The sequence below is a fragment of the Cajanus cajan genome, chromosome 10 (assembly GCF_000230855.2).
Source record: "Cajanus cajan strain Asha chromosome 10, NIPB_CcT2T_4, whole genome shotgun sequence".
Lineage (NCBI taxonomy): Eukaryota > Viridiplantae > Streptophyta > Magnoliopsida > Fabales > Fabaceae > Cajanus > Cajanus cajan.
The window spans coordinates 24,808,145-24,834,841 of record NC_138526.1 but is presented as its reverse complement, the minus strand read 5'-3'; the positions used below and the strand labels follow the sequence as shown (position 1 = coordinate 24,834,841).

Below are 26,697 nucleotides of genomic sequence, written 5' to 3'. Positions count from 1 at the left end.
AATACTCACCCCGGAGAGGGCAAACTCACCCTGGAGAGGGCAAACTCACCCTGGAGAGGGCAAACTCACCCTGGAGAGGGCGAACTCAGCCACCCTGGAGAGGGCAAACTCACCCTGGAGAGGGCAAGACTCACGCACAAGTCTGGAGAGGCGACGACTAATACTCACCCCGGAGAGGGCAAACTCACCCTGGAGAGGGCAAACTCACCCTGGAGAGGGCAAGACTCACGCACAAGTCTGGAGAGGCGACGACTAATACTCACCCCGGAGAGGGCAAACTCACCCTGGAGAGGGCAAACTCACCCTGGAGAGGGCGAACTCAGCCACCCTGGAGAGGGCAAACTCACCCTGGAGAGGGCAAGGCTCACGCTACCAAGGTGACTAGAAGCGCGGAGGTATGCACCACCCTGGAGAGGGCAAACTCACCCTGGAGAGGGCAAGACCCACGCTACCAAAGTGACTAGAAGCGCGGAGGTATGCACGAGCCTGGAGAGGCGACGACTAATACTCACCCTGGAGAGGGCAAGACTCACGCTACCAAAGTGACTAGAAGCGCGGAGGTATGCACGAGCCTGGAGAGGCGACGACTAATACTCACCCTGGAGAGGGCAAACTCAACCTGGAGAGGCTACTCAACAATTTTCCCACCTGAAGATACTACAAGTCGGAAGGATGGCTTATTCCCCGGACAATTGGGTCAACTCCTTTACTTATCAAACGGTACACCAAAAGGCCGTTTGACTAAGTAAAGGGGGGGCAGCTGTAGACCCCTAAAATTGTCCGGGTCGGAAATAAAGCTTGAAGACTCTCGAAGACTGAAGGATAATCAGCCAGAAGGACTCCTCGAAGGCCCTAGGAGGGTTCTCTGTAGGTCCAGAGGTCTTAGAATAGCTCAAAATAAAGAAGTGGAGGGAAAAAGCCCAATACGGCCGTACTGAACTTAATACGGCCGTATTGAAGCTTCAATACGGCCATACTGAAGTCAGTACGACCGTATTGACACTTCAATACAACCGCAGCGAACTCAATACGGGCGTATTGAAATTTCTGAACTTCAATACGACCGTATTGAACTTCAATACGACCGTATTGAAGTTCAAAAATTTCAATACGGCCGTATTGCCCCTGTAGGCCGTATTGCGCCTATTCCCTATAAATATGACGACAATTGGACGTCATTCCACACTTTCACACTTAGTTTTGACTCCCTCCTTGAGTATTCTGGGGTTTTTGAGCAGTGTTCTGCCCTAGAAATCTCTCTGGGAGTCGATCCGACGAAGTTCTGGAATTCCGAGCACTTAGCTTGGAGATTCGAACCTAGTCGAAGGGAAATCCTCCGGATTTCCATAGTCAAAATTTTATAGGAGAGAGCGAGCGAGCTTGTAGAGCGAGGGAACGCCAAAAAGCTTCCCAGTTTTACTCAATATATAAAAGCACGCTTCAAGAGGTTTCTTCTTAAATCCTTCCTTTTACTGCTTTCTGTGTGCATATTTAAACTGTCATCATGTAGATAGTTAATTTATAATCGCTTATAATAAATAGGGGTAATTTAGTAATTTTACGCTATTATTTTAGAAATAATCTGTCATAGGGAACCCGAAAGGGGCGCTGTGGGGTGCTAACACCTTCCCCACGCGTAACCGACTCCCTTACCCGACTCTGGTTGTAATGGCCAAAGTTGATTTATAAAATCAATTGCCTTATCCCTTTTTCCAATGTTTTGAGTAAAACATTGGTGGCGACTCCACGAACCCTCCTTTTGCGAAAACCACTAATCCATGGAGGGTCCCGCTTGGGATTAATATGGATTAGTGAGACTTTTAATAAATAAATTGGATAAGATCGACAAGGTCTCAGTTTGAGAACAAGTCGTTCTAATAATCCAATACATTTTCAAAACTAAAATAATAAGCGAGCTCGACCGTCTTCGCGACCGCCGAGGCCCGTTCGGGCCGGTGGCGACACTCTTGTACTATGATTGCGCTGATTGCGCCTTCTGCCACGGCTAGGTAGAGGAGGAGGTCGGCGCGGTGATCCAGCCTCTAGAGGATTGGTGGAGTCGTGAGGAAGACTTTGAAGCTCTTGAAAGCCTCTTCGCACTGGTCCGTCCACTCGAAGTTCTTCGGCTTTCGCAGCAGGGTGAAGATGGGCCCTTCTTTCTCCGCCAACCTAGGGATAAAACGTGAAAGAGAAACCAACCTTCCTACTAGGCGCTGGACACCTTTCACAGTCTGAGGGCTCTACATCTGGATAATAGCTTTGCATTTCTCCGGGTTGGCTTCAATGCCCCTGCTGGTGATCATGAAACCTAGGAATTTGCCTCCCTAGATGCCAAAGACAAACTTCTCTAGGTTGAGGCGCATGTTGTGTTTTCTGATCTGATTGAACACCTCGGCCAGGTTGGCATCACGACCTTCGGCGGAAGTGGTTTTGACCACCATGTCGTCAACATAGACCTCCATGTTCCGCCCAATATGTTGGTGGAAAACTTTATCCATCAGTCGTTGGTAAGTGACTCCTGCATTTTAGAGACCGAATGGCATCACTCGGTAGCAAAAATTGGCGTGGTCAGTGATTAACGACGTGTGCACCTCGTCCGGTGGGTATATCATGATCTGGTTGTACCTGGAGTAAGTGTCTAGAAAGTTGAGGAGGGCGTGCCCGAATGCTCCATCGACCAGCCTGTTAATGCTCGGTAAGGGGTACGAGTCCTTGGGACATGCTTTGTTCAGGTCGGTGTAGTCGACGCACATACGCCACTTCCCCGAGCTCTTTTTCACCAGTACCACGTTTGCCAGCCACGTGGTGTATCTGACTTCGCGGATGAAGCCCGCGTTCAGTAGCTTTTGTGTCTCGGTGATGATGGCTTCTCGTCTCTCACCACTGACCTTCCGCTTTCTCTGGGCCACTGGTTTTTCCTCCTTGTGGATTGCCAACCTGTGACAGATGAAGTTAGCGTCTATACCTGGCATATCGACGCTTGACCATGCAAAAAGGTCAGCGTTCTTGGAGATTTCGACTTCAAGTTGCTGTTGTAACTCCGAGTTTAGCTGTCTGCTTATCTTTGTACATTGCCCGGGGAGTTTGCCAACTTGGAGGTCATCAAGCTCGTCAATGGGACTCGGTCATTCGTCATGGGATTCTAACCTTGGGTCCAGGTCAGTGATGTCAACCTGGGTGATGTGAGCTACTGTAGGAGGGTCACTTTTGTGGCTCTCTTCGGATGGTGACACTTTTAAGCTCTCAGCGTAGCACTACCGAGCTGTCTTCTAGTTCACCTTGACAGAGATGATCTTGCCACCACTTCCTGGGAATTTCATCGTGAGGTGCGGGGTAGACACCACTGCTCCGAGTTGGTTCAACGTCGACCTTCCGATGATTATATTGTAGGATGGTTGGCTTCGACGAGAAGATATCGGACCATGATCCGCCTTGAGTCAGGGGAGGTGCCAAAGGTTGTCAGTAGGTCCACGTACCCTCGAGTGTGAACTCGCTCTCCTACAAAACTGACTAGGGGTTCTGTGTGAGGTTGGATAAGGGAGTGAAGGATGTCTAACCTGAGGAACGTCGGCCAGTATAGGACGTCAGCCGAGCTTCCTTGGTCGATCAGCGTCTTGTGGACCTCCCAATTGGCGACCTCCACAGCGATGACCATTGGATCATCCTGGTTTGGACAGACGCCAGTGTAGTCGTCGTCGGTGAAGGTGATCGGTGGTGTGCTGTGGTGTAGGGCCAAGGTAGCGGGGTGAACATTGCTGATGCTGCACAAGTGTCTTTTTCGCGCCGAGCTGCTAGAGTCTCCCCCTGCGAAACCACCTACAATTGTGTCGATGACTCCCTGCAAGGGCGTTGACCCTGTTTCCTGACTTACCTCAGCATGTACTATGTCACCAGCATTTTACTGAGAACTAGAGGGTTGGTCCGTGTGAGTTCCCGAACCTCGACCTCTGCCTCGTCCTCGTCCGTTATAGCCTCCTCTGTGACCCTGCTGTCGTTGGACGTATTGTCCGAGATGTCCCCCTTGGACGAGTTCCTCTATGCGATCTCTGAGTGTGCGGCATTCCTCGGTTGTGTGACCATAGTTTTTAGGGTACCGGCAGTGCTTGGATTTTTTCGCACTGTTGGGGCTGTGTCCAGGTGGTGGCAGAGTGAGCAGGTTACTGTTGCTGGCCTCCTCCAGGATGTGGACACGGGATGCGTTCAGGGGGGTGTAGAAGTCGTATCTCCCCCATTTGTTTGCCCTGGCAGCTTTCGAACTGGCTGTCGTTGGTGACCTTAACCTTGTCTTTGTGACCGTGGTCTGACTTTGCCTGTGATTTTCCGTGAACCTAGTCGCGAAAAGTATAGTGCTCCTCCATCTGAATGTAGCCTGCAGCTCGGGCACAGAGTTCGTCCATGTCGAGAGGAGGTCTCCGACACAGGCTATCGATGAATGGTCCCGGCTTGAGTGCCATGAGCATGGCGTGCAAGGCGACCTCGGGATTCAAGTTTCAAATTTTCACCGAGATGCTAGCAAAGCGCTCCGTGAACGTCCTTAGTGGTTCTTCGTCGCCCTGTCTAAGACTAGCCAAGGCGGCTGATGTAACGTGGTGAGGTCGACTCGTTGCATACTGTGCCGTAAATCATCTCACCAGAGTGTCAAAGTTGTCAATTGATCCCGCTGGTAGTTGGGTATACCAGGCGAGTGCTGCCCCCTTGAGCGAGGTCGAAAAAACTCTACACAGAATAACATCTTCATTAGTGTATAGGTTTACCTGTGTAACATATAGATCGATGTGCTCGTCCAGGTCAGTAGTACCATCATAGCGGTCGATGTTGAGAGGCTTCCATCCGAAAGGAAGGGGCGTCTCCATGATGCCGTCAACAAAGGGATGGCGGCGGATGCTTGCCCTATGCCCTAGGGCTTGGGCAGGCACATTACTGACTTCATGGTCTGACCTCGCTATCGGCATGTGTGACCGATTTGTAGTGGACCTGTGGGTAGGTGCCTTAGGCACGATCGGTGGCTGGGAAACCGAGTGCCCCTCTTCCTCGTTCTGATTACTCGGTGGAGGGGGTTAATTAGAAGGGCGGCGAGGAAGCTGGGTGCAAATGCGCTCATTCTCGGCACGCAACGCCGCTAGGTTGGTTTCATGCTGGGCATGAATGTTATCCAAGTCGGCTGCGTGTTGCTGCTGCATTTGGTTGACCTGTTCGATCAGTCTTCTCAACGTTGCTTCACTGTCCATTCTAGTTGTGCGATTTAGGTCGTCTGTTGCTCGTCTACTATGGCTTCGGGTGAAAACCATAAGCTTTGGCCGTAAGAGCTGTCTTGATCGGCCCCGCGGTGGGTGCCAAATGTTCTTACCGGAGATCGGTCGTAGGGATAATCTGCTAGGAAAGATTGGTGAGCCCCCTTCACTGGGTACGCTTGCTGTTCCAAGGCGGGGGTGGCACCTGGAAAAGAGACTCTGATGCTAAAGTTAGTGTTTGTGGGTATATGAGTCTCGTATAAGTAATGTGCGTACCTTTGTGTGAATTAGGGTTTCATTGGGCCTTGGGCCTGAGATCAGTTATGACCTATTTGGATGTCAGGCTGACATCGCCTAGCGCGTGTCCAAGGTCATTCTGTGTTGTGAAGCCGAGCTAAAGCTCGGCTTAGCGGTACGGATAGTACACATGTGTTCTCAAACAAGAACATCTTTTTTAAGTTTCTTATAACCATTTTAAAAAATCAAATCAAATCAATGTAATAAAGATGTTTTAGTAAGTTGTGTGTAACATGTAATGCCTCACAAATTTGACATATAAGTAATTGCATTTAATGACATTTCACACTATTTTTTGTTGGTCAAAATTCTTCACCAACTAGAACCTTTTATGGGTTATCCTTTTTGATATGTCTGACTGTCTTTAGAATTAACAATTGTCTCCACAAATCAAAACAAGATTTTTCATCATGTTTTGTCATCATTCACTTACTTTTTGAGAAACTTCTCAAAAGGTCATCCATCTTTAAATTTATCCAAATAAAAAATGCTTAACTATGAAGTTGTTAAGTGATGTACTACTAAAAAATAGATGCATCTAATTTGTATAGGTAGTAGCATTTAATTCCTTAAATTCATCATCAATTATACATTCTCATACTTGTACAATCTTTGGATCCCTCTCATTCTTGTGTGCCCAAGATGTTATAAGTCCATCAACTTCCAAAATTAATAAAATAAAGCAATTTATAATTAATAAATGTTGTACTCGTAGGTAAAAGGATTTAAATTGTATAACTTGTCTATAACTTAGTAATTAAGTACTAAAATAAGTTCCAAAATTAAAAAAAAAATGTTTAGGCATTAAAACAAGCTTTACAAGTTCCAAAGAAAAACTAGAAATATAAAATAAAACCATATCCATCATGTAATAAACTCAAGTAAACTAAACATGATAAACTACCCCTTTAAAATCCCGACGTCCCACTAAAGAGAGCAATCCCATCAAAAGAAATTTGAAGCCTAAGCTTGATCTCCTGCAAGTGGAAAGTCATGTACCTTATTTGCTCTTGAAATTGGCATTTATCCTTACAAGAAAGCACAACACAACCACAGATGACTATGAATACATCTCACACATGTATGAAGCACATATAAAAAAAGACATGTAGTATCTAAAAAAACACACAACACATCTTACACTCTAATCGGAAACTCAATTACAACTCATTACATAAGACTCATGAACTCAAATGCTCTTATCTTATATGCATGTGGTAGCATTCTCATTTTTATTTAAGTGCATGCATATGAAGTAGTTTGGAAGTACATTTTAGCAAAGATCTTCATACAATGGGTAACCAATGCATAATCCATTCTTACTATAGTACAAAGAACTATTGGGAGACACTCAAGGTATTACAACTAGCCATGGTTTCCCTTTATATCCCACTCATAAACAACAGGTTTCCCATCATAACATGTTTGGGACCAAGGTAGAAGATCACAGAGATCCTCCCATATAAACTCATAGCAACTATGCATTAATACATGGACTCAAACACATCACACAACACATATATTGTGCTTATTACATTCCTAGGCCAAGCTAGACTATCACATGGTTAGACCATTGTTTAAACTTCAAAATGAACAAGTGTAACTTGGATTTGGATTTTACATGGCTAAACCATCACTTAATTAGACTTATTCACATCACATGTATAGCTTATATCACATGGTCTTAAGCACAAGATCTCACACAGTAATCAACAACATATATAACTTTAACATGTATACACTATCTCAACTCATTACTCATTCGTGTCAATTTTCTCATACATCCTTTTTTAGCCTCTTAAATCCTTCTCAAACTATATTCCCAATATTAAGAACCTAAAGAGGATAGTAACTCCAAGTTTATATAAGGAGATTCACTAAGAAACACAACCTCATTGAGCTAACTCCAAACTTATGTTCACTTTTGCTAAGCGACAACCCATTTTTTCCTAGTGAATCAAAATACCCACCCTTTTAGTGGTTCACACTCACTAAGTGAAACACCTTCTCTTAGTAACCTAGCTCTTACAAGAACTATAGCCTATAGAGCAAACATTATTCGCTTAGCAAATCAAAAGGCTCGCTCTCCAAGGACTAAAGCAAGCTAAGCAAAATCACTTCACTTAGTGATCCAACAAAGGCTTATATGGGACTAAGTCTTGTCAAGCGAGTTGTTCTTTGTTGAGTGAGCATTCAACCAATTCATCCCATTCATTGTGTGAATTGTTCTCACTAAGCAAAAATGTTATGTCAAAAAAGTTTTCAAAAAGGTTTGTCATGCAAAACCCTATTCTCATCTAAATCTATTTTTTACACTACTAAATCAAATCCAATAGGTGAAACACTTCTAAATTACTCTTATAATACTTATATGGCCTCAATTTACACTTAAACACTCAAATCATACAATCCCTCAAATTGCACATATGAAACCTAACTCCAAAAAGAGACAAACACGTGACAAAATTCAAAATACAATTATCTATTGTGATTAAAGGAAGAGGAAGATGCTGGAGAGTGATTTGTGTTTTGGCTTTTCACATGAAGATACGAGGATCCAAAGAGGAAGAAGTCATGTTCTAATATCTTAGTTTTATTTATCAAAATTCAAATTGTTTAAGTCTTAGTTGGGTAGGTTAGAGCAAGTTCCAAGTTGTCTTTCATACTGAAATTATATCATATAAAGTGTATGTGTAGAATGAGTGACAAAATAATGACTAAGATGCTAAATACATTAAGACAACTTTGTTAATGAATAAGATAAACTCTTAGTCATAAAAAAATATGTATTAAATCTTTATCATTTACAATAAGATAATAGAACTTGATCTGGTTGAATCAAGAACTAGATGTAGTCTTGGAGGTTGAGATGAATCAGTATAAAAACACTATGTTCGTACTATTTACCTTTTCGTTTGCACTACTTACCGTAACATTATTACCTCATTATTTCACGAAAAGTGAGTTTTTGAGTGATATTATTCAACCTCCCTCCTTCTAGTGTCTCTCTTTTCTCCATAGACCAAATAAAGGGAGCAATATTTGGAGGTATAGTCGATGAACTAATTCCATATAAGCTTAGTTATGCATGTTAAGGTTATGGTAGACTTACAATCAAGTTATTTTATTCCTGACAGGAATAATAACTTTCCTAGTTTAAGTGACCAAATTTGAGAAATTATGTGGTGTTGTGGATCAATATCCATATTTTTTGTTGATCTTGCAAACCCAAAAAAATTGCATTATTAAGTTGGCTCGATAGGGTCAAACCACTTAGACTACTCATTTCATTGTAAGAGATCTCTTAGTTAAAATACATAACGACGCATTTTGTTGTTACGTTGATATGTTGTAGTATTGTTTAAGTTGAAATTTTGATGACTTGTATCGTGGTGCAAGTTGACATGTTGCTTAGTTGTGGTGTTGATTTAGTAGTTAAACATGTTTTATGCTAAGTGAAAGTTGTTGAGTTACTATTGTTGTACTGGATTAAGTTGTTAATATAGTTGGTGAAACACTTTTACAGATTATACGTTGATTTCTTGATGTCAAGCTTACCATTTTATTTTTCTTGTTGATGGATTGCAGTGATAATATTATTATAAGAGTAGGCAAGGTTAGACTGGAAGGTGAGCCAAATCTTAAGGGTCATGTTGGAGATGGTGATGTTTGATTTGGTCGTTTTGAGATAGTTATGTATAGTAGTTGATTGACTGACAACCTAGAATTTGTGTTTTCATTTTGGATTTTGTATATGTATAGTTTTCTCTTATAGTTCCACAGAGGGGTTTATATTTATGATTTCAATAGATGAGTTTTATACATAAATATATATTGTTGCATGTATATCTAGGAATTGTTTGCATGATAATCCTAGATAATTAAATTTATGTTTTCTACTACTAAATGTTGAATTGTAAAGTGCAGAAATCTGTCAAGTCATTATAGCAAATAAACTTATTTTAGTGAAATTTGATCTATTAATTAAGAATTGGATGTAATTTAGTGGTGGGAATGAATCAATATAAAAACAACTATGTAGATCTTTCTCTCCTTGATTTCTCTATGTTTTTGTGCTTCTTTAAAATTGTTACTTTCTTCTATTAAGTTGTTCGAGTTGGAAAAAAAAAATTTGATACTATTTAACTCTCTCTTCTACGTTCTCTTTTTCCTTGCAATTACATAAATACATCATTTGTAAGTTTACCAAATTAAAATACTTGTGCAATATTCCCTATAATTTCTCTTGCATTGGATCCACTAGCTCATAGATCCAAAGGTAGTAAATTCATTTGATTCACTTTTAATAAATAATTTTAATTTGTACATTTTTTAAAACCGATATACCCTTGAATAAAAATACATATATAACATTTATTCTTTTATCTTCTTTTTTTTCATTATTTTCTCTCTCTTCTACAAACACACTTTATAACCAAAAATTATTATTTTAACTACTCAAATCAACTTTGAAGTTCTCTCTACTCCCATATTATTATTCTTCCAAACTATTATCAAATTCCTTTTATCTATATTTTTATTTATTTATTCATTGAATAAATCTATGGAGACAAGTGTCTTTTTTCTCTATGGTCGTTATTAAAGGAAAAAAAATAATTAAAAAAATTGATGATCAATTTAAAAAAAAAACGTAATATCTCTCTGCAATAAAAAATTTATAAAATAATATTTATCTATAAAATAGAAAAAAATGTTATTATCTTTGTAACTATATTAAAGATAATAAAAAAAAAACAAAATAACACCTACATAAAATGATTTCCACAATTAAACTTCCAAATAAAAAATAAAATAAAATAAAAACTAAAAAGTTAGTGAAGTTGCACAATAATGCTACATTTCCGAAAATCTCTATCCTCATTAATTTATATTTAAAGAAAAATAGTATCCACCAATTATATCCGTCATATTCCTGTCATAAAAAACAAAACAAAACAAAAATATCCAACCCATTTTTCTTTAAATTGATGCATTTGGAGAATGGTTTTAGGCATCAAACCAGAAACATGTGAAAACTAAAAGTCCTTCTCTGATTCTTTCTCTTCTGTTTCTTGCCACCCTTTTGGTCATGAGTGACACAGGAAGTGCAGCTCCAAGCGTGGAGCCAACCCACTATGTTTCACCATTCAATAGGAGCCTTTTCCCTTCAGATTTTGTGTTTGGATTAGGTTCTTCTGCCTACCAGGTTCTTATAACCAAATAACAATGCATTCCATACACAGTATTTCTCTTTTCATTAATTTATTCACTGGTCGTACAATTAAGGTCAGTTTTCAAAGGTTAGATGTACTATTAAGTTCGTCATTTGTGTTCTTTAATCAAGAGTTGAAGTTTGATAAAAGTTCGATCCTCGACTTTGATATATAGTTATAATTAACTGAAAGTACTATTTTATCTATATAGAAACCGATCTGATGAGAAGGAATTACACCTTGGTATAAAAAATTATAAATAAAAAATGTTTTGTGGTCTTTGAACTTGTTGAATTGGAAGTGAACATTATTGATCTAATGTTTCCTTTGTTTGTTAAATACATTATACATAGGTAGAAGGAGCTCCAAATGTAGATGGCAGAGGAGCATGTATATGGGACACCTTCACCAATCAGCATCCGGGTTAGCCTTTATCTTTATCAGTCTCTCCTCGTTCATATGAACAACATTTTTTTCATTTGCTTTTTTCTATTTTGTTTTTACCAAACAGTGTGTTTGTATTTTTGTAATGATTTCTTGGTAAGAAATATTTTATTATATTTTATGGCCAAAAATATTTATGGTCAGTCAATTCAATTAAAATGACTGTTAAGTGAATCAAGTTGTCTAGTGGTGCTCATAAGTTCGGCTGGTGGCCCTAACCACCAGTGGGGTCAATATCTATTGCCTCATTAATGGACTAATACAATATATATATATATATATATATATATATATATATATATATATATAGTCTATATAATATATAAAAATAAAAATTTACATAATTAAGTTATATGAAAAAAGTATTTGAGAAAATAAATTAATTATGAACAAGTTATAAAAAAATTATTTGTAAATAATTAATTAATAATTATTTTTTATTAATTAATGAAAATCTAACCATAATTTTAGAAAATAAATCAGTATCGGTGAGAATTTTCATAGATGTTAATATAAAATCATTAATAAGGATTACTTTTAACTTAATTACTTTTTTTTTCTTTATTTCTAATTTTTTTAATTTTCTTTCTATTTTTTTAGTAGTGACCTATTTATTTCCTAAAATTTTGAATCAAATTATAAACATGAACCATCCATCTCTCTCTATCATGAACTTTTAAGTGATGTATTACCATTATTTATCTATTTTTTCAATGTATAATGATCTTTAAAGATAACTCATAATCCAATATAAACATAATGTTGAGTCATTTTTTAGCATTTGTATATTTAATTTTTTGTATTTTACACTTTTAAATTTGAGAATTAGGATGATAAATAATATTTAAATAATTATAAGGACATATTTTTTCACTTCGTCCAAGATACCAAAAAATACAAGATTAGACCTAATACCTCCTAATCAAAAGTTAAAGATTCATTTTTAAAATTAGCTTCTCTCAACAAATATTTTCTAATATATGCATTTATATATCAAACTCTTAAACACATAAATAAATTTTGGTAGCTCAAATAATGAAATTTTACTTTTGGCTAACATATATTCTGATTATAAAAAAAAGAATACTTCTATTTTAACAATTTAAAGTCGAGTTTTAAGAAAAAGAAAAGTAAATCTATTATAGAGTCCACAAATCATATATAAGACTATAATAATATATATCAAATGATATTACCCACTATCAAATATCTAGTCTTAAGCAAGATCAGAGGTTCGAATCCTGTCTTGTGTATGCAGCCGCGTTAAATCTTGGGGCCAGCTATCCTACCCTTTGAGGTGCCTCCAACGTAGCGAGGAGATTAGTCACTGCTGTCGGCGGTTAATACTCTAGGGACGAACCAAAAAAAAAAATATCTAGTCTTAATATATTGTTTGTTCGAGTTTTTATTTTTATTTATTTATATTTTTCATGTTATCATATAAGACTTATGAGAGTATTTAAAGAGAAATAAAAATTAAGTGCATTTAAAGATGTAGAGATAAAAACGTTATTTATGTCGGAGGATAAAAAAAAAGTATTAGAAAATTATAGATAGTTATTTAGATATGATATATAAAAAGATTTATTTTACATATGAGGGGTATAATGATCCACTAAAAAGTGGAGACCAAAAATATTTACATATTCTAATCCTCTTATATGTGAGGTTAAGTACTCTCTCTATATATATATATATATTAAAATAAATAGATAGTAAATAGATAGCTGAGATGAAATACTACAATTTTTTTATCTTTTATTTTAATATTATCTTGCTTTTTTCCATAAAACTTTTCTTTTTTACTTTTATTAGTTGTCTCTTTTATAGATATTTTTCTAATTATTTTTTGTATTGATAAATCAATTTTCTTTAAAGAGTATAAATTAGGTGGAAAAGTTTTATATATATGTGAATAAAAGTAGTAATGTGTTCACCAATCAACAGGAATATATTAAATACAAATTGTTATCTCATAAAGCATTTTCAGAAAAAAAAAATTACCAAGAATATTTTTAAGTATTTTTTTAATAAAAATATTTTTAGAGAACATTTTAACATCTTATATTATTTATTTTAATTTTTATTTGTCATATTTAATTCAAAATTAAATTATTAATAATTACAAATAGTATTGCATCACAATACAAATTATTTATTATAAATTTAAAATATAATTTATTTAAATATAAAATTTATTTATATATTTTTTATTATAAATTTTAGTTAAATATAATCAACATTTTTAACATTTCTAATGTATAGGTAAAATATAAGTTAAGACTATATGAGTGAAGATTTTCTTTTTCCCCCAATCTTAAAACTCACGAAAAAAAATTGTTTCAAAAATGTAATTATTTTATTATATAAAACATTTTATTTTATTTTACTTATTTATATATATATATATATATATATATATATATATATATATTTATATTAATTTATATATTATTTATTATATATAATTATTGTTTATTCAAGTACCATAATAGAATCATGAAACCATAAATCAACATTTACCAACAAGTTATTGATGTAAATGGTACTGCACTTAATCCACTCAAATAAAATTTTAAATTTGAATATTATGCATTAAAAAAGTGGTTAGAAGAAGAGACTGTACTAACAATAATCGGTCAAAATTTTTAATAAAAATTAATTATCAATAAAGTTAATAAATATTTTATATCAATAGCATAACTATAAAAAAAATTATCAATAAAATTAATAAATATTTTATATTAATAATATAATTATTAAAAAAAAAATAACATAGTTATCGATTCAATATCTATCTGTATTTATTAAAACATTGGTCTGTAGCAAAAAATTGCATAATTTAACCTTAAATTAAAGCGGATTAAATTGAAGTGTCAAGGTCCTTTCGTAATATTGTTTTTCTCCTGTGTGAACAGAAAAGATTCGGGATCATAGCAGTGGTGACCTAGGAGCTGGTTTATATCATCACTACAAGGTACACCACCTACCCTTAAATTTCACCAATATAGTACAAAAGGGGTATTCCACGTCGATTATTTTGAGTTTTTTACATCGAAAAAAATACCGACGTTAATGTGGGAGACGTAAATCTTTGTCGGCCCTGTAAAATCGACGTAAATTTACGTTGGACATTACCAAGGTCCGACGTAAAAAAGTAGTAAAAAAATAATAAAAAAACATAACGAGTGCTTGCAGAACGGGCCGTTCTGCTTGGAGAACGGACCGTTCTACTTTGTAAAGTAACCCAAAAGAAAAGGCCAACGACCTATACAAATAGAACAACCAATACAAATAGAACAACCAAAAAACCGAATAGAACAGATAGCCACAATAGCAATGCGAAGCAAAAAGGTGTTAACGAAACCTTGATTCATACTTGATGAGCTGCAACAGTGTGCGAATGAGTAACAAAGAGTTCACCCTACTCTGCAAAAGACAAAAAAATGATTCAGTAACAAAGGAGAGGGAGAGGGTTTACAGAGAAAAAAAACGAAAAGTAATGAAGAGTGAATGCGCCCGGTGTGTCTCGCACTCTCTTATTCAATTTCGCGTCCTTTTTTTACTTTGAACCTGGTTGGGTCTGACGTAAAATGTCAAATCTACGTCAGACACAACATACATCCAACGTAGATTTGACATTTTACGTCGAACCCTACCAGGTCCAACGTAAAAAAGTTCGCGAAAATTACAAAAATACCACCGCATCTTTTTTACGTCGGATTTTAGTGTGTCCGATGTTAAAGAGGTGACGTAATATACTAATTTTTCACTAGTGTTTTAGTCATAGTTGTAAGGTAAAATGACTTGAGTGCATACCAATTACTAATTAATATACATTGAATTAGAGAATTAATGAACTGTCAGTGCAATGTTGTAGAGTGACATGAAATTAATGGTGAAAGAAATTGGACTGGACTCCTTCAGATTCTCCATCTCTTGGACAAGAATTTTCCCCAATAAGATACAATTATATTAGAGTTAATCACCTATACATTGTCAGTGTAAAAAAATTTTACACCAGCAACCAATTATATCTTTTAATTGTATCATGTCACTATAAATACATTTACTTTTAACAGTGACATGACATAATTAAAAGATATATAATTGATTGTCAGTATAAAAAAACTTTATACTAGCAATATATAAATGATTAACTCATTATATAACTCTAGGACAAAACTATTCTTAACGGTCCATTTCATGTTAAATTAATGTGTACTAGAAAGAAAAAGGGGAAGAAAAAGAATAATGTAACGTAATGGGGAAAGTGTGGTGGAAAGTGATTTCAAAATTTTGAATTATTTCCTGTAGAGGGCAAAGGAGCTATTAATCCCATGGGGGTTAAATTCTACAACAATCTCATCAATGAGGTCATATCAAATGGTAAACATCTCCCAATACCTATTTGTTCATTCTTTCTACAAATTCCCCTTGCTAACTCGTTTTGCCTTATTTTGGGGCAGGCTTAATACCTTTTGTCACTCTTTTCCATTGGGACTTCCCACAAGATCTTGAAGATGAGTATGGGGGATTTCGTAGTCCAAAAGTAGTGTAAGTTACACTCATGAAAAGAATGAATAAAGTACTTTTATTTTTAACTTTTTTTACATTTATCATTAAGATTCATTAAGAATTGTCAAATTACAAATGGAATTTCACCAAATGAAATTTGTTAAGATGTGAGATTATAGTCTAATAATAGATTTTAATATATACCTATAATGACTTAAGTTGTTATTATTTTTATTATTAGCTAGAAAAGTTGAAATACTTCGTATTACTATATGTATTTTATTTAAAAAATAATTATCAATCTATCAAGATAATTTGTTATTGATATAAATAATGTATTTTTTAATACCAAAACTGATATTTATAATTATTTCTCTTATTATGTATTGATGAATGGCATATTATAGTAGTATAATATTGTAAAAAATAATAATTTTTATCAATGATTTTTTATTTATGTCATTATTTTTTTCAGTCATACTACAATTTAATTATGATAATACTATAATATAGTTTTTTCTTACAACTGAAATGTTTAAAATATATCTAAAATGTTACATGCTAGATAATGATAATTGTAAACACACATTAAAAAGTTAAAATAAATACATACATACATATATATATATATATATATATATATATATATATATATATATATTATTATGTACAAAGATAATCATAAATTTTCGCTAATAACGGGACCAAACAATTAATAATTGTACTTCAAGACATTTCTAACTTCCCTACTATTTATGGAAGATGGAAGAAAACAAATGTTCATTTTGTTATTATATTTTAGTTAACATAAAAGAAAACATAAGAAAGTCACGTTCAATTAAATGGTAATTTTAATTTATGGTTTATATTACCTCCATGATAAAGTAGAAATTGAAAAATTGTTAGGAAATTGATTTAGATGATGTGATGGTGTTGGTGAACATTGCACCAAATTCATGATTAAAATATACATAAATTGGTGCATAATTAAATGAAAAAGTTAAAATGTAGAGAAAATAAGAGAACCTAATTGTAGAGAGAGTTAAGCATTTGAGAATAGTAGGACCAACTAAGCTCCCTTTGCAAAAGTCACTTTCAACAAAATTAAAAGAATTGAAAGATGATTTGCCAAATATTGGAATCAATGTCGGAACCTCTTTAAAAATAATGTTCAACGCGTGGAAGTTAATAAGAATACTGAACGTAAAAGTTAATAAAAATTCTAAAAGTGGTGCATGATGTTAAAATCAATGTTGGAGCCTCTTTAAAAAGAATGTTCTTAGATAATTTTTTTTTTAACTTTTTATTTAATTTAATTGTTATTTATCATATATGAATTAAAATTAAATTTCTATATATTAAACGCAAATTTTATATAAAAACGTTTTTAGAAAATGTTCTTTTATATAAGTAAATTTAGGGATTCTTTTTACTTCTTATGTAATTTAGTTTTTTATTTATTATATTTATTCATGAATTAAGATTAAATTTTTAAAATAAATTATCAATAATTAAAAATAATTTTATGTTACAATATAAATTATTTATCTTAAATAAAAATATAATTTATATATTTAAATATAGTATTTATTTATATAAATAATTTATTATAAAGTTTAGTTATGTATAATAAACATCTAACCTATAAAACACACTACTAAAATACTAGTTTTAACTAAAATAATAGGTAGAAAAAGTTGTTTATAAGTGGAAAATTTCTCTTGCACTCATAATTAATTAGCTAATATATTAATTAGTATCAATTAATTAACTTTGCTTGTTATGGATAACTAGGGTGGATTTTCGTGACTATGCTGACTTCTGCTTCAATACCTTTGGAGACCGAGTGAAACATTGGGTGACTCTGAATGAACCCTTATCATTTAGTCTCAATGGCTACAATGGTGACTCCTTTGCACCAGGTAGACGTTCTAAGTATGCTGGAAATTGCAGTTTTGGTGACTCAGCCACTGAACCCTACATTGTTGGCCACTACTTGTTACTTGCTCATGAGGCAGCAGCCACATTGTACAAGACAAAATATCAGGTTCAATTAAAAAACATTGTCTAAAAACAATATTCCAGCCACCATCTTCAAATATTTTAATTAGGTTTAGTGACAATTTTTATTTTCTAAGTTTCAAAATCTTGGGAATTTTATTGTCCTTTTTCTTAGATTTTACTTCTCAATTTATATAATATTGCAAATTTTGCCCTCACATCACTTAGAAAAATTGTCATGCAATAATATAGTGACATGATATTAATTTATCACTAAAAATTACTTTTGTTTACACTATATGTTAATATATTGTAAAAAAAAAAAGTATGTAAAGATTATAGTGATCCAATATATTATTATATATATTAAATTTTATTTAAAATTAACACTAAAATTTGTGTAATTATATGTCAAATAAGTTAATATTTACGTATATTATATCTCACTTTTGAATATTATTATATATAATATTTATCATAATATATACGTGAAAACTATTATAATTAAGACATTTTTTTGGATAATTTTTCCTTTAAATTATCACAATTTTGCATAAAACACCAAGTGATGTAACTAACAATTTATTAGGCTCATCAAAAAGGACAAATTGGGATCACCAATCCGACTCACTACTTTTTGCCTAAATCTAAGAGTGTTGCGGATTACAAGGCTGCAAATCGAGCTCTGGACTTCTTCTTTGGTTGGTATGTGTGTTTCTCATAAAAAAAAAAAAAAAAACAAAAAAAGTGAGAAAATCTATGTAAATTGAACATTGATGATCTAGTTTATTAAGATAAATATTAATTATAAACGTTCTAATTGTATAAATTCAATTTTCTTTTTCAGGTATAATCACCCGGTTATATATGATGATTATCCAGAGAGTATGAGATCTTTAGTGGGTGCTAGACTCCCCAAATTCACAAAAGATGAATCTGAAAGACTCAAAAGGTCCATTGATTTTCTTGGTGTGAATTATTACACTGCATATTATGCAGAACCTGCTAAACCTGTCAGTGCCAACAAGACCTTCTACACAGATATGCAAGTCGCCCTCACTAGTAAGTACATATGCCAAAATTGACTATAGTAATTATTTTCTTTTGCTGTTTTCTAGCATTCTGTTAAACGACTATTTTAGTGTAATTTTAGAAACTTATTACTAAAATGGGGTTGTTTTGAAACATTTTTACACTTTTGGGGTTCTTTTATTGGCCCATAGCGACATCCATGACACATGGCATTTTTGGGTCTGAATATATAAGCCATGAACGCCATATTGGTAGAGTCGCTGCAGCTGGTGGAGAGCTTCAAAGAGTCGTTATAGCCTATAGCGACTCAAATCGGCTAAAAACGAAGAAAAAAAAAATTATTTGGGGCGCTATAGCCCATAGCTCTACTCAGGCGCTATAGGCCACAGCGCCTATGTTAAAAATATATCTAATATTTTTAAAATATATCTTATATTTTTAAAATTTAAAATTTTTTTTACAAATTTATAAAAAAATAACGGGTAAAAGGGAAAAAAAGATTGAAATAAAAAAAAATGTTAATTTTAAAAAATAAGTAATAAAATATAAAAAATAATTAAAAAACAAAAAAAAATTATTTGGGGCGCTATGGCCCATAGCTCCACTCAGACGCTATGGGCCACAACGCCTGTGTTAAAAATATATCTAATATTTTTAAAATATATCTTATATTTTTAAAATTTAATTTTTTTTTACAAATTTATAAAAAAATAACAGGTAAAAGAGCGGTAGGGCCCAAAGCGTGTGCTGGGCGTGGTTGCCACGTGTCCCTCCTCCCACTCTTTTCACTTTCATTTGGTTCTTCTTCCGGTAAGTTTGGGACGTGGGTTCTTTATTTTTTTTTTAAATTTATTTTATTAAATATTTTGTATTTGTTTTACGTTTAGTTTAATAATAATATTTACTTTTAAAAAAAAAAAATTTGGGGCGCTGTGGCCTATAGCTTCTCTTTGGCGTTCTGGGCCACAGTGCCTGTTACAAAAATACATTTTATTTATTTTAAAATTACGTTTTTATAAAACTTAATTTTATTTTTATAATTATATAATAAATAGTTCACTTTATTATATTTATTTTACATTATTATTATTTTCCTTTTTTTTATTTTTTTCTTTACTCAGTGTCGTTATGGACTACATAATTTTTTTAAGTCCATCAGCTGTGGTGGGCCAGCCTATAGCGACACTGATCCAGCCCACCCAAGCCAAAAAAAAAAAAGTCACGTGTCATGGGTGGCGCTATGGCCCATAGCGACACCCAATAAAACAGCCCCAAAGATGTAAAATGTTTCAAAACAGCCCTATTTTAATAATAAGTTTCTAAAATTGCACCACAATGTTCGTTTAGCCCTAGCATTCAACTGACAAACACAAGCAACAATTTTCTCTTGATCACAGTGGAAAAGAAAGGTGTAGCTATTGGCACCCCGGTATAGTATATTTTCTGTCAGTTAGAGAATCAATAAATCTCCCTTGATTACGGATCCTATAATCATGGATGATCATGAGAATCATGATATGAATTAGTCAATCCCTATAGTTAAGCTATTCCATATTTTAGACTTTAATGTAATCAATAATTGTCATTATTGTAGAATCATTGCTATAATGACTAGCATGATTATAGGATCAGCTACTTCTCTTTTTACTGTATATATTCAGGTATTCACACATGTAACATATGAAAGTGAATATACAATATTCAGTTTTCTATCTTGGTATCAGAGCTTTTACGCCTTGAAGGCTCTTGATCCGAAAAACAAACCATGTCATCCGCTGCCAATTCCAACCCCAAAAATGGCCTTCCATCCACTGTATCTGTCAAGCTGGACAGAGACAACTTTCCCCTATGGAAATCACTGGTATTACCTATCATCAGAGGTGCCAGGCTCGATGGTTACATGTTAGGGAAAAAGGAGTGCCCTGAAGAATTCATCCTTGCTGCAGATTCAATCAGAAAGACCAATCCTGATTTTGAAGACTGGCAAGCAAGTGATCAACAACTCCTTGGTTGGTTAATGAATTCAATGACTGCTGACATGGCAACACAGTTATTACACTGTGAAACCTCAAAACAACTTTGGGATGAAGCTCAAAGTCTAGCTGGTGCTCACACAAGGTCACGAGTTACTTACCTTAAATCTGAGTTCCATAGCACCAGAAAAGGAGACATGAAAATGGAAGATTATATGTCCAAAATGAAGAATCTGGCTGATAAACTCAAACTTGCAGGACATGAAATCTCAAATTCTGATCTACTCATTCAAACTCTGAATGGTTTGGATTCTGAATATAATCCAATAGTTGTCAAATTATCTGATCAAACTACACTCACTTGGGTTGATCTACAGGCTCAATTGTTGACCTTTGAAAATAGAATTGAGCAACTAAACAGCCTCACCAACCTAAACCTCAATGCAACAGCAAATGTGGTTACCAAAGCTGATCACAGGGGCAATAGGTTCAACACAAACAACACCTGGAGAGGTTCCAACTTCAGAAGTTGGAGAGGAGGCAGAGGAAGAGGTAGACCATCTAAGCCTACATGCCAGGTCTGCAACAAGATGGGACATACAGCAATGTACTGCTACTACAGGTTTGACAAAGCCTACTCAAACTCTAATAATTCAACAGACAATGAAAAACAAGGACCTCCCAATGCCTTCCTAGCTTCTCAAAACTCTGCTCGAGACTATGACTGGTACTTTGATAGTGGTGCAAGCAACCATGTCTCACACCAAACAGACAAGATTGGTGATCTAACTGAACATCATGGTAAGACTTCTCTAGTTGTTGGAAATGGTGAAAGGTTACAAATTGCTGGAACTGGTTCCTCAAAACTTAATTCTATCAACTTACATGATGTTTTATATGTGCCAAATATTACCAAAAACCTATTGAGTGTGTCCAAACTAGCTGCTGATAATCATATTCTTATTGAGTTTGATGCAAATTTTTGCTTTGTGAAGGACAAGCTGACAGGGAAGGTACTTCTAAAAGGGAAACTTAAGAATGGATTGTATCAACTCTCAGAAAAAGAAAAAGACCCATGTGTTTTTGTATCTGTCAAAGAAAGCTGGCATAGGAAACTTGGACACCCTAATAATAAGATCTTAGACAAGGTCTTAAAAGACTATAATGTAAAATTATCACCTAGTGATAATCTTAGCTTCTGTGAGGCTTGTCAGTATGGCAAGCTGAATTTTTTACCTTTTAAATCCTCTTCCTCTTATGCTCAGGATATCCTTGAATTAATCCACACTGATGTATGGGGTCCTGCACCAATAATATCATCATCTGGTTTTAAATACTATGTCCATTTCATTGATGATTTCACTAGGTTTACATGGATTTATCCTTTAAAACAAAAATCAGATACTGCTCATGTCTTTATCCAGTTCAAAAATATGGTAGAAAATCAGTTCAACAAAAGGATTAAAACAATTCAGTGTGATGGTGGTGGTGAATATAAAGTTGTTCAGAAGCATGCTATAGAAACAGGGATACAATTCAGAATGTCATGTCCATATACATCACAACAGAATGGCAGAGCTGAAAGAAAACACAGACACATTGCAGAACTTGGGTTGACACTGTTGGCACAAGCTAAAATGCCTCTGAGTTACTGGTGGGAAGCATTCTCCACTGCAACTTTCATTATAAACAGGCTACCCTCACCAGTAACCCAAAATAAAAGCCCTTATTATGTTCTATATAAAAAGGAACCCGACTACAGCTACTTAAAATCATTTGGATGTGCCTGCTACCCTTGTCTCAAGCCTTATAATCAACACAAGTTGCAGTTCCACACAACAAGATGTGTGTTCTTGGGCTACAGTAATTCTCACAAAGGGTACAAATGTGTCAATTCTCATGGTAGAATCTTCATCTCAAGACATGTTGTTTTCAATGAAGATCACTTCCCGTTCCATGATGGTTTTCTTAATACAAGAGTTCCTTTAAAAACACTAACTGAGAATCCATTTAGTTCTTTTCCTTTGCGTGTTACAGGTCCATCACTTAGAGAAGACATTGTTCCTGCTAACAATGACTTCCACATTGAACCAGAACCACTTGGGAACCCAGAAGCTTCCAATGAACAGCTTCAGGAGAATGTTACTGAACCTGCTGACTTAGACACGAACACAAGTCTTCCTGAGGCACCTGCTGAATTAGACACAAACACAGGGTTTCCTGAGGAAGGTCGGATCCACACCAGAAGCAAAAGTGGTATTCACAAGCCAAAGCTTCCGTATATTGGATTAGCTGAAAACTGTGTTGAAGAAAAGGAACCAACAAATGCACAAGAAGCCCTCCAAAGTCCACAGTGGAAAGATGCTATGCACAAGGAAATTCAGGCACTGAATCTCAATCATACTTGGACCTTAGTACCATATCAAGCCCAAGAAAGCATCATTGACTCCAAGTGGGTGTTCAAAACCAAGTACAAAGCAGATGGCACCATTGAAAGGAGAAAAGCCAGATTAGTTGCAAAAGGACTTCAACAAACAGCTGGATTAGACTACGAAGAAACCTTCAGCCCTGTGGTTAAGTCCAGCACAATCAGAATCATCCTTGCAATTGCAGTTCACCTTAATTGGGAAGTAAAACAGCTTGACATAAATAATGCCTTCCTCAATGGTTATCTAAAGCAAACCGTATATATGAATCAACCAGAAGGCTTTGCAGATCCAACCAAACCCAATCATGTTTGCAAATTATCTAAGGCAATCTATGGACTTAAACAAGCACCAAGAGCCTGGTTTGACAGCCTCAAAAATGCCTTGCTAAAATGGGGTTTTCAGAACACAAAAAGTGATACCTCACTCTTTACTCTAAGAGGTAAAAATCATATCACTTTTCTTCTAATATATGTTGATGATATAATAGTGACAGGGAACAACACCAAATTCCTGGAAGCCTTTGTCAAACAACTCAACATTGTGTTCTCCCTAAAGGATCTTGGTCAATTACATTATTTCTTAGGCATAGAAGTTCATAGAGATGCAACTGGTATGTACTTAAAGCAATCCAAGTACATAAAGGACTTGCTAAGGAAATTTAAGATGGAAAATGCATCACCCTGTCCCACTCCTATGGTCACTGGCAAGCAGTTTACAATTGAAGGGGAGAAACTGAAAAATCCAACCGAGTTCAGACAAGCCATAGGAGCATTGCAGTACTTGACAAATACAAGACCTGACATTGCTTTCTCTGTCAACAAACTTAGTCAGTTCATGAGCTCTCCAACTTTAGATCACTGGCAGGGTATCAAGAGAATTTTAAGGTACCTCCAAGGCACTATGCACTACTGTCTACACATTAAATGCTCTGCTTATCTAGACATAGCAGGTTTTTCAGATGCAGATTGGGCCACTAGTGTGGATGATCGAAAGTCTATGGCAGGTCAATGTGTTTTCCTTGGAGACACACTTGTTTCTTGGTCCTCAAGAAAGCAGCAAGTAGTGTCAAGGTCCAGCACAAAATCAGAATATAGAGCCTTGGCTGATCTAGCTGCTGAAATAACCTGGACTCGTTCACTTCTTACTGAATTAAAACTCCCTCAGCCAAGGAAACCGATACTATGGTGTGATAACTTGAGTGCCAAGGCATTAGCTTCAAATCCAGTCATGCATGCTCGAACAAAGCATATTGAAACAGATGTGCATTACATTAGAGATCAAGTACTGCAAGATAAAGTCATTGTAGCTTATGTTCCATCAGCTGATCAAATCGCTGACTGCCTCACCAAAGCCTTGACACATACAAGGTTCAATCAATTAAGAGACAAACTTGGGGTGACTCCTTCACTATCAGTTTGAGAGGGGAAGTTAGAGAATCAATAAATCTCCCTTGATTACGGATCCTATAATCATGGATGATCATGAGAATCATGATATGAATTAGTCAATCCCTATAGTTAAGCTATTCCATATTTTAGACTTTAATGTAATCAATAATTGTCATTATTGTAGAATCATTGCTATAATGACTAGCATGATTATAGGATCAGCTACTTCTCTTTTTACTGTATATATTCAGGTATTCACACATGTAACATATGAAAGTGAATATACAATATTCAGTTTTCTATCTCTGTCAAACTATTTAAACCAATGCTACTTCATTTAATTTAGTTGGTAATTACTAATTGATAATGTACCATTTTCTTCATGCCATATAATAATTACAATTTGTATTTCCTAATCTTGGTTAAAAATGATTTTGATGTGATGTAATTTATGTTTCAATGTTTTTATTTTAAAACTAAATTTATAGTAAAATTTAATATAAAAATATTTAATGTAAGGAAAAAGTTATCTAAAATGGTTTCAAATGATTAATTTCTTAAAATAGAACTTAATATGTGAATATTATTTATCTAAAATTACATTAATGGGTATTTCATTGTGATTATAAATGATCCAAGTAAATTCAAAAAATATGCAGTTGGTGAAATAAATTAACCATGCAATAGCAGTCTACATGCATTTCTACTACTAATGAAACAAAATTTTATTTTTGTGCAGACTTGTTTGGATTGGCTCCATATATATCCGAAGGGACTACATCAAATTGTGATGCACCTAAAGGATAAATACAAGAATCCCAAAATTTACATCACTGAAAATGGTAAATACTGTTAAATTTAATTTCGTTTTGGTTAGTAAATAATCGCATTAAGATTACAATGATATATCCTATCTTAAAATTTCTGGTAATTAACCCGATTAGTTAATTCCTTATTTAACCTAATGTTCTGTACTAAGCTACTAACCTTGTTTCTTAGTGCATCATGTAGCTGATGCAATAAGTGGTGTGAAATGTGAAGCATAATTTTTATGAAACACTAGCTTAACTGCAATTAATTGATTAGTTAAATCAGAAATTAATATTTTTTGGCTCTAAATTCTTTTAGGTATTGCTGAAGCAGGGAATGACTCAACACCAGTCAATGAAGCCCGAAAGGATGGTATCAGGATTACATACCTTGATGGCCATCTTAAATTCCTTCTTCAAGCAATCAAGTGAGAAAGTCAAATGGGTTTCTTCCTTGAGTCTAATTCTTATATAGTTCGTATAAAATATGTTAAATAATAAATCAATCCGAAATCATGGTTCATATAATTTTTGAAGTAGTTATTATAAAACTTAACAAACTTATCATGTATGATGATTTGTGACTTGATGAGAGCGTAATAGAAAGTATTTAATCTATTTGCTTTTTTATTTTTAAGAAAGAATTTAAGTAGGATTTAGTTATAAATATTTGGTTGATAATGAATAATTTAGGTATGGTAATTTTTGGTTTTATGCTTTTCTTTGCAGGGAAGGTGTCAATGTGAAGGGCTACAATGGATGGTCATTTTCAGACAGCTTTGAATGGGATGCTGGTTACACAGTTCGATTTGGCATCATATATGTTGATTTCAAGAACAATATGAGAAGATACCCCAAGTTTTCTGCTTTTTGGCTGAAAAAGTTCCTTCTCAAGTGATCTAAAATTATCCTTCATTCCTTTGCCATAACTAGTGTTTTTGTTGTTTATTCCCGTATATCACTTGCATCGGATGTAATCAATAAATTGTTGTTATCAAATAAATCATGCCTAATGGAATGACCAAGTAAAATATCATGGTGCCCATGAGTTCTAAAGGTTCATTTTGTGAGGAAAAATCTTACAAAAGTGATACACAAAAAGTTTCATTCTAAATATAATATATATAATTATAAATTTATTTGATATATACTTGTACACAATTTTAATGTTAATTTTGAATAAGATTCAATAATTTTTGTATATTACTACTACCTTCAGTTTTTTTTGTTTGACATTTATGGTTATACACAAAAATTAAGAAAATGATTAATATTTTAGTTTTTCAAAATATTTATTACTTATTTTCCTGTTATGCCCTTTAGGTAGTTGGAGAAGAAATAGGTATATTAGAAAATGAATAA

The 26,697-nt window shown here is 34.4% G+C and overlaps 1 pseudogene across 1 annotated transcript; it reads left to right on the top strand.

Annotated features, from left to right (window-relative positions):
• The first annotated feature begins 10,498 nt into the window (after positions 1-10,498).
• On the top strand, positions 10,499-26,366 carry LOC109789800 (vicianin hydrolase-like; annotated as a pseudogene). The gene is made up of 13 exons (XR_014430303.1): positions 10,499-10,734; positions 11,095-11,164; positions 14,104-14,162; positions 15,066-15,165; positions 15,503-15,574; positions 15,655-15,742; positions 17,498-17,750; positions 18,294-18,409; positions 18,552-18,766; positions 20,134-20,165; positions 25,266-25,368; positions 25,655-25,763; positions 26,065-26,366. The product of XR_014430303.1 is annotated as a vicianin hydrolase-like (transcript).
• Positions 26,367-26,697: the final 331 nt, after the last annotated feature.